General features: G+C 41.0%; 1 protein-coding gene across 4 annotated transcripts in view; it reads right to left on the reverse strand.

The window, feature by feature from the left end:
* Positions 1–14,942, reverse strand: part of SNX25 (sorting nexin 25) — a 151,442-nt gene that overhangs the window by 75,697 nt on the left and 60,803 nt on the right. The window lies entirely within an intron of this gene.

A 14,942-nucleotide genomic window follows, 5' to 3' on the forward strand; every position in this document is an offset into this window, starting at 1 on the left:
AATCCAGGATGTATGATCCCTTCAGGACCAGGGGTGTGAGTGGCGATAGTGGAAAAGTATAGGGAGGGTGGGTTGGAAAGAGGGAACTGATTACAAGGATCTACATGTGACCTCCTCCCTGGTGGGCGAACAACAGAAAAGTGGGTGAAGGGAGATATTGGACAGGGAAAGATATGACAAAATAATAATTTATAAATTATCAAGGGTTCATGAGGGAGGAGGGAGCGGGGAGGGAGGAGAAAAAATGAGGACCTGATACCAGGGGCTTAAGTGGAGAGCAAATGTTTTGAGAATGATGAGGGCAATGAATGTACAAATGTGCTTTACACAAATGATCTAAGTATGGATGGTGATAAGAGTCGTATGAACCTCTAATAAAATGATTTTTTTTAAAGACAGGGTTGCCGTGATTCACAATAATTTGATGGCAACCAGTTAAGTTTATCCTGAGAATTGTGTGGATGCATTATGTATATTGTTTCAATTAAGGATCACAATAGTATGAAATAGGAACTCTTTTCTCATTGTAGATAATACTGAGTCTTAGAATTCACGTACATTTTCCACGGTCTTACAGCTTGCAAAGCAGAAGACACAAATGCAAAGCACGTGGGCTAAGCTGTTTTGTTCGACTCTTGAATCCATGCTCTGGAGCGGGGCCTACTATTTAGATGCTTTAGATCACAATAGGTTGATTTCATGAGTCAATAATCTTCAGCTACTTCTACAAGAACTGCAGTCTGTGCAGGGCCATCAAGACATAGCACGCGTGTGTCGTTACCCCTCAGTGCTAGACTTGAGCCAACTCAAGGACATGAGGCTCGTGACAGCACGGCAGTTTTCAGAAATTAAGTCGACAGCATTTAAATTAAAGAAGACAATCTTGTAACAAAATATCTTGAAAACAAAGATAAAAATCACTCAAAACTCACTATTTCCTAAAAAGTAGAGGGCGGTTGGTAGTTTTAGTCCTAGTTATACCCTTCAGGATATATACATGCATGGTATCTGCATGGTGAACATACTATGCTCCTGCATAATATCTTTGCCAAAGTGCAGAGACAGCTACTTGGCCAGCTGATTGGAAGAGGTTCGCACTTATATCCAAGCCAAAGAAAAGTGACCCAACATAATGCTCAAATGATAGAGCTATTTCATTGATATCTCATGTAAATGAATTTTTGCTGGAGATTATCCAACAATGGTTGCAGTCGTACACTGACAATGAGCTGCCACATGGTCAGGCTGGACTCAGAAGAGGAGGTTAAAGGATCTTGGCTGAAAGCAAAGAATACCAGGAAGATTTATACTTGTGTTTTATTTACTATGCTATGACATTCAACTATGTGAGAAGAATAGGAATTCCAGAACACTTGATTGGGCTGAGGAACCTGCACGTGGACCAAAAGGCAGCTGTGCAAACTAAACAAGGGAATACTGCATGGGTCAGGATCAGGAAAGGTGTGCGTCGAGGTTGTAGCCTCTCACCAAACGTATTCAACCTGTATGCTAAGCAAATAAACTGAAAAACTGGATTATGTGTAGAAGAATGTGGCACCAGGATTGGAGGAAGCCTTATTAACAAGCTGTGATAGGCAGAGGACACAACCTTGCTTGTTAAAAACGAGGATTTGCAGCACTGGTTGATGACGATCCAGGATTACAGCCTTCAGTATGGATTACACCCAATGTAAAGGCGGCCAAAATCCTAACTGGATCCAGCAGCAACACGATAAACTGAGAAAAGACAGGTGTTGTCAAGGAATTAATCTTGCTTGGGTTCACAATCAATGCTCATGGACGCAGCAGTCAAGAGATCGAAGACGTTTTACATTGGGCAAATCAGCTACACATGACCTCTTTAGAGTGTTGAAAAGTAAGAAAATTACTTTGAGGACTAAGGTGCTCCTGACCCGTGCCATGTTATTTTCCATTGCCTCATAAGCACGTGAAAGTTGAGCGTTGATTAGGGAAGACCAAAGATGAACCAGTTTGTCTGAATCATGGTGTTGGTGAAGAATAGAGAAAGTACCAAGGACTGCCAAAAGAACAAACTCAGCTGTCTTGGAAGCAGTATGGCCAGAGTGCTCCTCACAGGCAAGGACGGGAAACTTCGTCTCAAGGACTTTGGACATGTTTTCAGGAGAGTCTGGTCCCTGGAAAAGCACATCATGCTTGGTAAAGAAGAGGGGCGGGCAGTGGAAAAGAGGAAGGCCCCAGACAAGACGGATTGACACAGTGGCTGCAACAATAGGCTCAAACGTAAGAACAATTGTGACCATGGTACAGGACTGGCAGTGTTTTGCTCCCTTGTGCGCAGGGTTGTGATGAGTCAGAACCAACTTAATGACACCTAACAACAAGCTCTCTGATGTCATGTTTGATATTTTTGTTCTGCTTATTTTCCGTTTCATTTATTTCTGTCCTAATCTTCACTGTTCCTGTATTTCAGGTGAGTGTTGGCTTATTTGGCTACCCTGATGGCACTATAATGTGTTGGGGTGCTTTAAGTGCCAGGTTCAAACCCACCAGCTAGCTGCTCCACAGAATAAAGATGAGGCTGTCTGATCCTATAAAGATTTACAGTCTCAGATAGTTTAGATAGTGTTTGTGATGAGCTAAAACTGGCTCAATGATAAGTGGTTTGTTTTGTTGTTGTTCTTGTTTTTCCGAATCGTTGGGGATATTAGATGAAGGTTGAGATGTGGGTTCTTCTTTATTTTTCAGTGTGTATTTATTTCTATAAATTTCCCTCTGAGCACTGTTCTTGCTGTGTCCCAAGGGTTTGGGTATGCTATAAATCTTGTTTGAGTCAAGTTAATTTTTTTTACTTCATTTTTTATCTCTTCTATTTCCTAGCAGTTGTTAAGCAGGGTGTTTACTCAACTTCCAAGGTTGGTTCCCGTTGACTCCTATCGCTAATTTCAAATTTTATAGCGTTGTGATCTGAAAAGATGCCTTGAGATATTTTGATGTTTTAAAATTGACTGTGTTTGCTTTGTGGCCTAACACAGTTATCTATCTATCTATCTATCTATCTATCTACCTATCATTTTGAGATCAAATTGATGGACTGTGTTTAGGTTTTCTGTGTCTTTGTTGAGAGTGTCTTTCTTGTTGTTCTACCCTTCACTGGAAGTGGCTTATTAAAGTTTCCTACCAGTATTGTAGAGTTCTTTATCTCTTTTCAAACTGTTAGAATTTGACTTGGGTATTTTAAGGTCCTTTCATTTGGTAACAGATTTTTTTTATTATTATTGTCATGCCCCCTTGTTCCATATTCAAATCACAGGCTATAAAGAAAGGTTCTCTTTATTGCCTCTTAGAAAGGATCCTTGTGTCTTTCAGCTCCTCAATTACCAAGTTCCTTAACCCCTTTGTCAATCTTCATGTGGCATCTATTTCCCAAGTCCCTCACCCCAACTTGTGTTACATGTCTGCATCTATGCTGCTGCCTATAAGTCAAAAATGATGAGGTTCTGGATACTCTAAGGCAGTGGTTCTCAGTTTTCCTAATGCCGCAGCCTTTTAATACAGTTCCACATGTTGTGTTGACTGCCCAACCATAAAATTATTTTTGTTTCTATTTTATAACTGTAATTTTGCTACTGTTATGAATCGGGCAAGCCCTGTGAGAGAGTCATTTGACCTCCCAAAGGGGTCGCGACCCACAGGTTGAGAACCACTGCTCTAAGGAGGCCTGGGAAGGCTGCTGGGTTAGCAGTAGACTGCTAGCCGAAAGGCTGGTGGTTCAAATCCACCAACTACTTCACAGGAGAACAATGAGCCTATTTGTTCCAGTAAAGATTTATGCCTCATAAACCCTATATAGGGTCGTTTTGAATCAGAATAATCACAATGACATTGACTTTGCTCTTGTGTTTTTGGTATACTGGTATGGTCTCATTAACAAAACAAAGAAAGTCCCCTTCCCCAAATAGGTATTATATCCACAAGCACAGGGGCAAAGATTGCAATACTTATTTTGGAGGCACATAATTCAGTCCATAACAATAATGAAATTAAGCCTATTCACAATCTTGCTTAATGAATGCAGTAACAGTAACTATTGTTATTGCTGTTGTTAAGACTATCCACAACAGACCATATACAAATTTAATCATTTCTATATTACAGTTCAGTGATATGCTGATCCATATGGTTTTTAATGGCTGATTTTCAGGAGACCAACAGGCTTTTCTTCTTAGCCTGTCTTAACCCAAAAGCTCAACATCAAAGTTCCACTATGGTGGCTGCATTTGAGGTACCTGACCAGGAATTGAACCTAGGTTTGTGGGAGGCAGGAATTTTACAAATGAACCACCAATGCCCTCTAACAACAGTAAGAAGACCAAACCTAACTTTCAAGTTGACTTCAACTCATAGCAACTCTACAGGACAGAGTACAGCTTTCTTAAGTACAGCTCCCATCTTTATGGGAGCAGAAAGTTTCCTCTTTCTCCCACGGAGTAACTGGTACACTCCAGCAGCTAAACCTGTGGTAGAGCCTAGTACACAACCTACCACAGGGCACCCAGAGAAGCAACTAACAATTATGAATATGATCAAATACGAGCCAAGTGACTAGGCTCAGTGCTTTACACAACTGACTCCTGATCCTAACAGTGGTTTGGACAGTGAACCCATCTCATTCACAGTGTAGTGTCACTCCAAATGTCAGCACATAATACATTCTTCCACTTTAACGCTATAAACATTTCTTTACATCAGGCTGTCCCCTTTGTTGATCAAATGTGACACTGAGGCTGATACCCACTCATCGCTCTTCCTCCGTGAACATCATCTGTGTGCCCTCAGGTTTGACCCCACCTCTGTGATCGCGCCAACTTTACAAACACCAGGAGAAGACGCCGTATTCAGGAGTCCGTGTCCTTGCGTTTCTCACAAGATGAGATCTTTCAGACCGTTTTCCAGAGGCAGCTTCTCATTTCATTAAGTTTTTTAAAAACAGATTTATATTCCTTTATTCTTTTCATTAAAACATGCCAGGTTGATCTTTGTTTTATGTTTTGCAATAAATCATCTTGTTGCCCACCACACTAGCCTTTTCCTTGGCAGTTTACACATGTCTATTGATCTCTGGCAGGTGCATTAGTTTATCATGAGGTATGTTGGATTTCTTCCTTGATGCCCCATACAACGTAATGCTGCTTCGCTGCTCACAATTCACATTGTAGTTTTTAAAACGCTGAACATCAGTAGTCTTCACAAAAGCATAACATTTTAAAGAACAATTGACAAAATGTACAATTCAATAGTTCAATCATATTTAGAAGAGTTGTACAATCAATCTTAAAACAGAACATTTTGTTCGTTCTTATACTATTTGTTATTCGTGCCCCATCAAAAGCATACAACTGTAAGAATTGTAATATATCTTACAATTATCTTCCTGTCCAGATATACCTAACAGCAAGTCAGAAACTGCAGTGTACTTCATTACTTTATATGATTGTCTAGCCACCGTCCTCCACTTTGTCAAGTACTGGCAATCCTAGCCTCTGTACCACGGCCACAGTCCCATTTTAGAGTGGGTAAGGGTTGGACTACTATCTGTAAGGTCAGCAGTTGAAACCCACCCTAGACACTTTGGAGTCAAATGAGGCTATCTGCTCTGATAAAGATTTATAACCTCGGAGATCCAATACAGAATCGCTATGATTTGAAATCAACCTGATGGCAGTAGGTTTGCTTGCTTGCTTATGCTTTCATGCTAATGAGACAAGAATACAGTAGATGTACTATTCCTTGACCATGATTCTTACTGAAGGTTTCCTTGGGGATATGATCTGCAAATTAACTGTCATCATTGATATTCCTGTCAAAACTAGAATGTCCAGTTTTAAGCTGACAACCATCTGCTTCTGGCTTATTAGACAAATGTAGGTGGCTGAAGTTATGGAGCTAGCTGAGACTAGACCTGGTCCGTCTGTCTACCACAGGTAGGAGTGATGAGTACAACCTTCCTAACCTTTTGACGTCAGAAAACCTTGGCCTAGAACTCACGGAGTCATCATAGTGATGTGAGTCCCACTATATTCTGCTTGACCAACCTCGACATCAGTCGGGAGAATCCTCCAGACTAATTTATGACCTAAAAATTCAAGACTTGTTGCCTTATTAGCTACATGTGCCATTTCCTTGCTGATTCATAAATTCTGGGAGATACTAAAGCACATTGTGGGGCCTTGGGAGAATGGGGGAGAATACTGACGTAAGAACCGTGGCTGACAGCAGAGATAATGGAGTACTATTGCCTTGAGAAAAGTTGGACATTTCATAGGAACATCTTTAACCTCCACCACTTTGGAACCAGCCTTGTGCTGATCATTCTAAAAGAAATTATTTTTTACAGAGCGGAAAGTCTAGTCCCTCAATTAGTATATTCAGCAAACTTCCTCAATAACCCATCTCATTATTAATTATGATCTCTTAACTTAACCTGTACAATATGCCCATTTCTGCTTGCCTTGTTCTAGCAAAACAGAAAACTCATGAATCTTAGCATAAACTAAGTATACACCTTTTTTTTGTAATTCGAAACAACCCTTCAATTTTTTAATACCAAATCTTTCATTTTACCATTGTAATATCCTCTCTATTATTTTCAGATTCTCTACTTTCTCATTAAAATGAAAGGATAAAAAGAAACTAGCCTATAACTAACAAAAACGTAATTGGTGCTAAAGGAAATTATGGCAGTGACAGACTGCTCTGACTTTTCTTTATTACTATTCTTTATTATTACTTTACTCTAACCTCCCCCTCTGTTGCCATTGCATCAATTCTGACTCATAATGACCCTACAGGACAGTATAACTGCCCTACAAGCTTTCCAAGAATTTAATCTTTACAGAAGCTAACAGTCAATGGCTTAACCCAGTTTTCTCAGCCTGTGGGTCATGGCCCCTTTGGGGGATGAACGACCCTTTCACAGGGTCGCCGAAGACCGTCGGAAAACTCCTCTGTGTGACTCCAGGCAAGTCTGCCCACATGCAGATATGCCCATATATGAGCACCAGGCGTGAAGACAGTTACCCATGCTACACCATGCTTCAAGACAAAACTTAATTTATATGTCATTAGAAATAAATATTTCACAATTTAGAATTACATAGTGGTTTTGTGATGAATCACTATGCTTTAATTATGTTCAATTTGTAACAATGAAAATATATCCTGGATATCAGATATTTACATTATGATCCATAACAGTAACAAAATTATAGTTATGAAGTAGCAATGAAAATAATTTTATGGTTGGGGTCACCACAACATGAGGAACTGTATTAAAGGGTCACAGCATTAGGAAGGTTCAGAACCACTGGCTTAACCCATTCCACCATTTAGGAGCTTATGTCCCTATCAGTCTATCATTATGTTAATAAGAGAGGATGCTCACTTAGACTGTAGAGAGTAATCTCCACACGGCAGGATGTCCCTGCTGTCTCCTGCCCCCCTGGCTAGCAGGTCACCCAGTTTTAAATATAAGATTTGAGAGAAGGCAGGCCAGGCTCTGTTACATTAGCTAAGTGATCATGGGGAAGTCACTTTATTTTCTTCAGTCATGAAATGGGAATGACGGTACGTACTTCAAATGGTTGTTATAATACCAAACAAGTTAATAAATATAAAGAGTCCAACGCTGCTACTTAGTGTGCAATTCTCAAACAAAAAAACAAACAAAGAGTTGCCTTGGAGTCATGGTGGGCCCATGAGAATCAGAATAGAATCGCATCCCATAGGATGTTCAATAACCGATTTGCTAACCTGTTAATTAGCAGTAGAATATTTGTAAAGGATTTGTACTATCCTACTATGCCATTCAAGAAATGCTTTTTAAAAAAACATTTCATTAAAAACGGAAATTTTTCCTTTTCTTAAGAATTTATTTGATAGCTCTCTAACCTTTGCAAATGTCTGATTCAGGAGAAAATGCATTTCGCAATGTCTGTGTGAGATGTAGAGCTTTCCTGCCTGACAACGACTGTGCAATCTTCCTTCCTTCGTAATACCAACAGACAGTCCATAGTGGTTGCCGTGGAGTTGACTGTAACTCACCTGTGAGACAGACTAGAACTGCCCATGGTTCCAAGGCTGAGAGCTCTCGGGCTCCTTTCCTTAGCAATACTCCAAATCAAAGTCACTGCCATCAAGTTGTTGCCGACTTAGGATGACCCTTTGTGGCAGGTAGAACTTCCCTGTGGGTTTCCAAGACTAATTCTTCATGGGCGTGGAACACCTCATCTTCCTCCCACACTGCAGCGGGGGAAGTGGCCCTGCTGACCTCGTGGTTACAGCCCAAGGCAGAACCCAAGATGTTACAGGACCCTTTTTCCTTCAGAACAGAACCCTCCCATTTTAACTGGGCTCACAACTGTTCAGAATAAAACCACCCATTATATGTCACTGTTCCTCAACAATGACACACGAGCAGATGTGCAACGAGTCACGTTCCAGAAATTTTCCTAAATGACAGTCAGGATATGACCTTTGCTGCTTTCTTTCCTTATCTTTATCCTGCTATCTGGATACGATATCCCTTATGATGGATCCCTGCTATCCCTTACGATGTGAGGGATGACACTCTAAAATTCTCCCTGTACTATGAGGTTCGAAGAGTAGTGAGCACATGTAGGCCCGCATACATCAGTCCTTGGTAAACTAGCCCCAGACTTCTTTTACATGAGAAGACCAACTCTGTAATCCTGGCTGTGACACCATTAGTTAGAGGATTTTCTGTTAATTTTCAGCTGTACCTAATTCTAATCTACCTAATACAATCTCGCTGTCTATTCAAGAAGGAACCTTTGTAGCACAATGGTTAAGGCATCTAAGTGATAGCTTTCAGCTACTGACTGCAAGATTTGACTGCAAGATTTGCTGTTTGAACCCACCAGCTGCTGTGCATGAGAAAAGACCTGGCAGTCAGCTGTTGTAAAGACCACATTGTGGTGACAACTGTACAATGCTGCTGTAGGTGATTGAACTATGGAATAATATGAGATATATATATTAACTCCCAATAATAATAATAATAAAAAGTTAAAAATAAGACTAGTCTTGAAACCCTGTGGGGACCTTCTACTCTATTCCGTAAGGTTGATATGAATTTGGAATTGACTCAATGACACCTAATAGCAACTATCTATTCATGGGTTAAAATCAGTGGCTCCCACAAAGGGGAAGGATGGATAACTGCGTGACACAGGGGTCACTGGCAGCATCTGGAGATGATTTTGGCTGTCACAGCAGCTGTGGGGGCACTGCTGGCATCCAGAAATGCTGCTGGACGTTTGACAGAAACTGGACTACCCCAATGACAAAGAATTATCTACCCCCAAAATGTCGACACTGCCAATGTTGAGAAACCTTAGTTTAAAAATGTGTCACAGCAACTGGACATCCCCTTACAGAAGGGTCGCGGGGAGATTAGCCAGTCAAGGTGCAGTGTAGCAACGATGAAACATACAACTTTCCTCGAGTCCCTAATTCAGGGGTCCTCCTCAAACTACGGCCCGTGAGCCACATGCAGCCCACCAAGGATATTTATCCAGGCCGCCGGGTGTTTTTGCCCCATTTTGTTTTTTACTTCACAAAGATATGTGCAGTGTGCATAGGAATTTATTCATAGTTTTTTATTAAACTATAGTCCGGCCCTCCAACGGGTCTGAGAGACAGTAAACTGGTCCCCGTTTGAGGACCCTTGTGCTTCCTCCCGCCCCAGCCCGCCTCTCATGATGCCAATTCAACCTTGCAAGTCTGGCTAGACCAGAGGATGGACACTGGTACAGAGAGGAACTGGAAACACAGGGAATCCAGGATGGATGATCCCTTCAGGACCAGTGGTGAGAGTAGTGATAGCAGGAAGGTAGAGCAGAGGGTAGGGTAGAGAGGTAATCAATTATAAGGATCTATATATAACCTCCTCCCTGGGGGATGGACAACAGAAAAGTGGGTGAAAGGAGACGTCAGACAGTGTAAGATATGACAAAATAATAATAATAATATCAAGGGTTCATGAGAGAGGTGGGAATGAGGAGGGAGGGGAAAATGAGGAGCCAATGCCAGGGGCTTACGTGGAGAGCAAATGTTTTGAGAATGATGAGGGTAACGAATGTACAAATGTGCTTTATACAATTGATGTTTGTATGGATTATGATAAGAGTTGTATGAGCCCCCAATAAAATGATTTTTAAAAATGTGTCTCAGGAAGAAGAGTGACAAACAATAGCCAGGAATATATTGAAATATGTAGGGATTTATTTAACCAAAATAATAAAAGACCTATACAAGAAAAACTACAAAATCCTATTACAGGAAACAAAGTGACCTCCACAAATGGAGGAATATCCCATGCTCATGGATCGGAAGACTTAATAGAGTCAAGATGTCTATCTTACCCAGGACACTTTATAAGTTTAATGCTTTCCTGACTCAAATACCAACAACTTTCTTCAAAGAACTGGAAAAACTGATCACCAATTTCATGTGGAAAGGGGAGAAGCCCAGAATTAGCAGAGGACTCCTCAAGAAGAAAAACAAAGTTGGAGGGCTCACTTTACCTGATTTTAACACCTACTACACAGCCACAGTTGTCAAAACGGCATGGTACTGGCGTAATGACAAATACTCAGACCAATGGAAAAGAACAGAAAACCCAGAAATAAAACCATCAGCATATAGACAACTGATCTTCGACAAAGGCCCCAAAAGCATCAAGTGGAGAGTGACACTCTATTTAACCAAGTGGTGCTGGAAACAATGGAAATCCACATATAGAAAAATGAAACAGGATGTCTACCTCACCTCATGAACAAGAACAAACTCAAGGTGGATTAGACCCAGAAGTAAAACCCCAAACCCTCAGGACCACTAGTGAAGGAACTGAGACAAACCTAAGAACCTTGCCCAGGGAATAAAAAGGCTAACTGCAATAGGTTAGGGTACATACACAGGGGAACCTGAAATCAACAAATGGGATTTACTAAGGATGAAACACCCGTGTGCATCAAAAGACTTTACCAAGAGGGTACCAAGGCAACCCACAGACTGGGAAAGATTTTTAGCAATGATAAAACAGACAAAGGGCGTATTACGAAAATCTATTAATACCCTCCTTGCCTGCAAAAAAGAGGAAAACAGTTAAACCCTTGAAGAAGTGGGCATCCTTGCAGGGAGCTAATGGCACACAGAGGGGACTGGGTGGCCAACAACAGCTCGTGTCACATTGTCCCCTTACTGGAGCAGACTGCAACAAAGGACAATTCTGGGGTCACATGGTGGGGAGGTAGTGCGGTCTGAACCTCCCCACAGTGGGGCAAACCAAGAAGGGAACATACCAGAGCAGCAGCTGGAGCAAAGCAAAGCTACAAAGCCCTTGAGGAACCCCAAAAAGGGGCTTCGGGCCTGGAAGGGCAGCTCCTGGACAGTCATGAAGGCCAGCGAACTGACCAAGGATTTTTATATATTTCTTCTCTCCCTTTCCTTTTTCTTTTTGTTTCTTCTCCTTTTCTCTTTTCAATCATTTTTGAAAATCAGTTTGGGATGTCCCAGTCAGTGTGTCTACCTGTATAAGACAGACATGGGAAGCATACCTGAGGAGAAAGCAGTGGGGCCAACAGTCCCGAGGAGACCTGGGAGGCGAAGGCAGTGGGGGAGGAGGGTGGTGAGCAGGCAGCACCACAGCAGGGGAACAACTAGGGTCTTAGAGTCAATAACAGGGAGGAGAGAGGGCGGGGCTCGGGGTGGTCGGAGCAACAGCAAACTAGAGGTACCAAGAGGCAGGAATAAGGGGAAAGTGATAGTGGGGCAGGAGGAAAGTCAAAGGAAACAGGAAGGAGAGGAAGGGAGAAAGGGGGAACTAATGGGAATGATCTATACATAATCATACACCCCTCTCCAGGGGAAGAGCAACAGAAAACAGCATGGGGGAGGGAGACAGCGTGAGTTATGAAAATAATAATTTATTAATTATCAAGGGGCTACGAGGAGGGAGGGGACGGGAGCGGAGGGGGAAAAAGAATAATTTATCAAGGGTTTGGGAGGGAGGAAATGAGGAGCTGATATCAAGGGCTCAAGTAGAAAGAAAATGCTTTGAAAATGATGATGGCAACATAGTACAAGTATGTGTGACACAATGGATGGATGGATGGATCGTGATGAGAGCTGTAAGAGTTCGCAATAGAAGCATTTAATAATAAAAAAGTAATAAAATGTTCTTTATTTGTTACAATTAACATGGTATAAGAATGAGATGTTCTGCATATGTACAAATGTACTTGACACAATGGATGTATGGATTGTTATGAGAGCTGTAAGAGCCCCCAATAAAATTTTATATATATATATATATATATGAATGAGATGTTCTGATTAATCCATAGTTTCAAAAGAATTACCATATATTTTAAATAGGGATAACCAGATAGTAAAAATACTATGAAATACACATGTCAGCTAGACAATCTCAAACTGGTAGAACTATGTGAAAGAGTCTTCCATTTGAAGGAGAGTTTCAATAGTGGTTGAACATTATCATCACCTGGGAAGCTTTTAAATAATACTGAAATCCAACCTTGGTAAAGCTGACATTTAGGGTAAATAATTCTCTGTTGTGGGGGTGGATGGTTCAGGACTGGCCAATGTTTGGTTCTGTTATACGAGGAGGTTTTTAAAAGTTTAGAAAGATTCTATTATCTTTTAATTAAAAGTTTCCCACAAACTTTTTGACACCCCTTGTACTTAAGGTCTTATGTATAAGGGTCAACTTGACAGTACTTAACAACTAAATGAGACAAAAAACCAGTAGGGTGTCTGGCTTTTTTTTTTTAAGCTCCTTGGGTGAGTTTAATACACAACCACATTGACAACCACTGATTTCGTACACTGAAGGAACCACTTCTAGCTCTATTATCCTTCTGTGAAAGCACCGCATGCCAACTCAGACTAGCACAAAACTACCTTCAAGGGTTTTCTTGTTTTGTTTTACACTACTGTCAGGACATTCCAACCAAGCCGAGTTGAAGGGCTGTGCTCCCTTTAGATAACATGTATTATTCTCCTACATAGGTTGGAAGGAAAAATAAATGGTTTTATAAATGGTTTATCTTAAAAAAAAAAACCTGCCTTAGGCAGTCTATCTCAAAATTTTACTGAAAGCAATTTGGAGATAAAAATCTAAAACATTAATAAAGTGAGACAGCAAAGTACTCTAACTGTACCAGAAAACATTAGAACAATTCCGGTACTGATCAATGAAAGTTGCTCCATTTGTATTAGGAAGCTGGCAAGCCTCATCAATGTGGGCTCCAGACAGGAGTCTAATAAAAAGCAATTTTACTTGTCAATAAGAGGAATGTTGTATTAGAAAAACATTAAGTACTGAAATGGCAGAATAATTTATGTAACATCACCTATATTCTGGAGCACAAAGATCAATCTTTGCTATTGCAGAATTGTTTCCTAGATAAGCCACTAAGTCTTCGTAAGATTGATTTATCTTAAAGGCACTGTGGCTCAGGCACAAAATGACAAATGGTGCTAAAACACCAAGAATTGACTATTCAAAATAATTATTTCTGGTCTGAGATATCTTTTGAGACCTGTTTCTTACAGCACTGAGTATGTCACCATGTACATAGGACTAGAATCTTTTGGTTAGTGGGTTCACAAAATGTAAGTCTGATCCACAAGTCTAGAAGGCAATGAATATTGCTTTACTTAAGTATCTACAACAATAGACCCTAGATTATGTTCTCTTAAATTCAATGGAGTTGCCAAATAATCTATTTTATTGCAGTAAAACTCTTTAGGCCAGGAAAAAAAACTGCGTATGAATTCTATGCGTTCACGTTTCATCAATGTGAGCTACCTGCTCACAAGCAATGGTGTAGACTAGAGTGGTCCGCATGCTTTCTTCATGAGACCACATGCAGCACATTTGAGAAGGGCAGGCATAAAATTGGAAGGATATGGGATTATAGGTTTGACTAAGGTTAGCAGCATGGGACAAAAGCAGAGCTTTCTGCTCTGGTCGAGTTATAATTTCAAAAACTCACAAGGGCAGCTCCACCCAACCCTATAAGGTCGCTATGAGTCAGCATCCACTGGATTGCAGTGAGTGAATGAAAAGGCTTGCGGCTTTAAAGGTTTTAGGGAGAAGGGACAACAAGGGGGTTCTTGTGAGCTCTTTCACTTTCAATGGAATGACACTTCAAAAGAGGCCAAAAGAGATCATGGACCCATGACCTTTGACTGGGTGTGCGAGCCACGATGAAGAACCTGGGGAGTTGGCTCTTTGGTTCATTATCAGCTCGAGTGTCATATTCATCAAATGGAAGCTCTGCATTGGGCTTTAAACAAGCATGAGCACTGTAGAGCCTACTCAGGAGTCTACATAGAAAGAGACATAAAGTATCCAGAGATTACATCCCATAAGAAATAAATATTACTTATAAACAAAGCTATGCAATTGAACCCATCACTACATATCTGCAGTGCTCAGAGTTTGCAAGACTACAGTATTATCTATACTACGTGTCTCTTAGCGTCTTACTCAGATCTGCAAATTAAACAGTATAAGTAACCTTCATGTTGACCCTACTTCAGAGGCAAATGTGGCAAGTCTCGAGTCCTCACTTGGCCCGAACACTCAATTTCAGCTACTATTTTACATTTACATCAGTGATGCACCAAATTACTAATCATAATCAAAACAGCCAGACCAGAGTTTGCCCTCTTCCCTGTTTAGTCAGAGCAGCATACTGACAGAGGAAGGGAGCAGAGAAGCAGCCGCCTAGATATCCGCAAAGCAGACAGCACTGCACAGTCTGACTGCCCTAGCGGACTTCAGTATGTTCATGGGAAAGTCCACTGCCTCGCATAGTAGCAGAAACAATAAACACACACACTCACCCCAC

Source organism: Tenrec ecaudatus, chromosome 8 (genome assembly GCF_050624435.1).
Source record: "Tenrec ecaudatus isolate mTenEca1 chromosome 8, mTenEca1.hap1, whole genome shotgun sequence".
NCBI classification, from domain to species: Eukaryota; Metazoa; Chordata; class Mammalia; order Afrosoricida; family Tenrecidae; genus Tenrec; species Tenrec ecaudatus.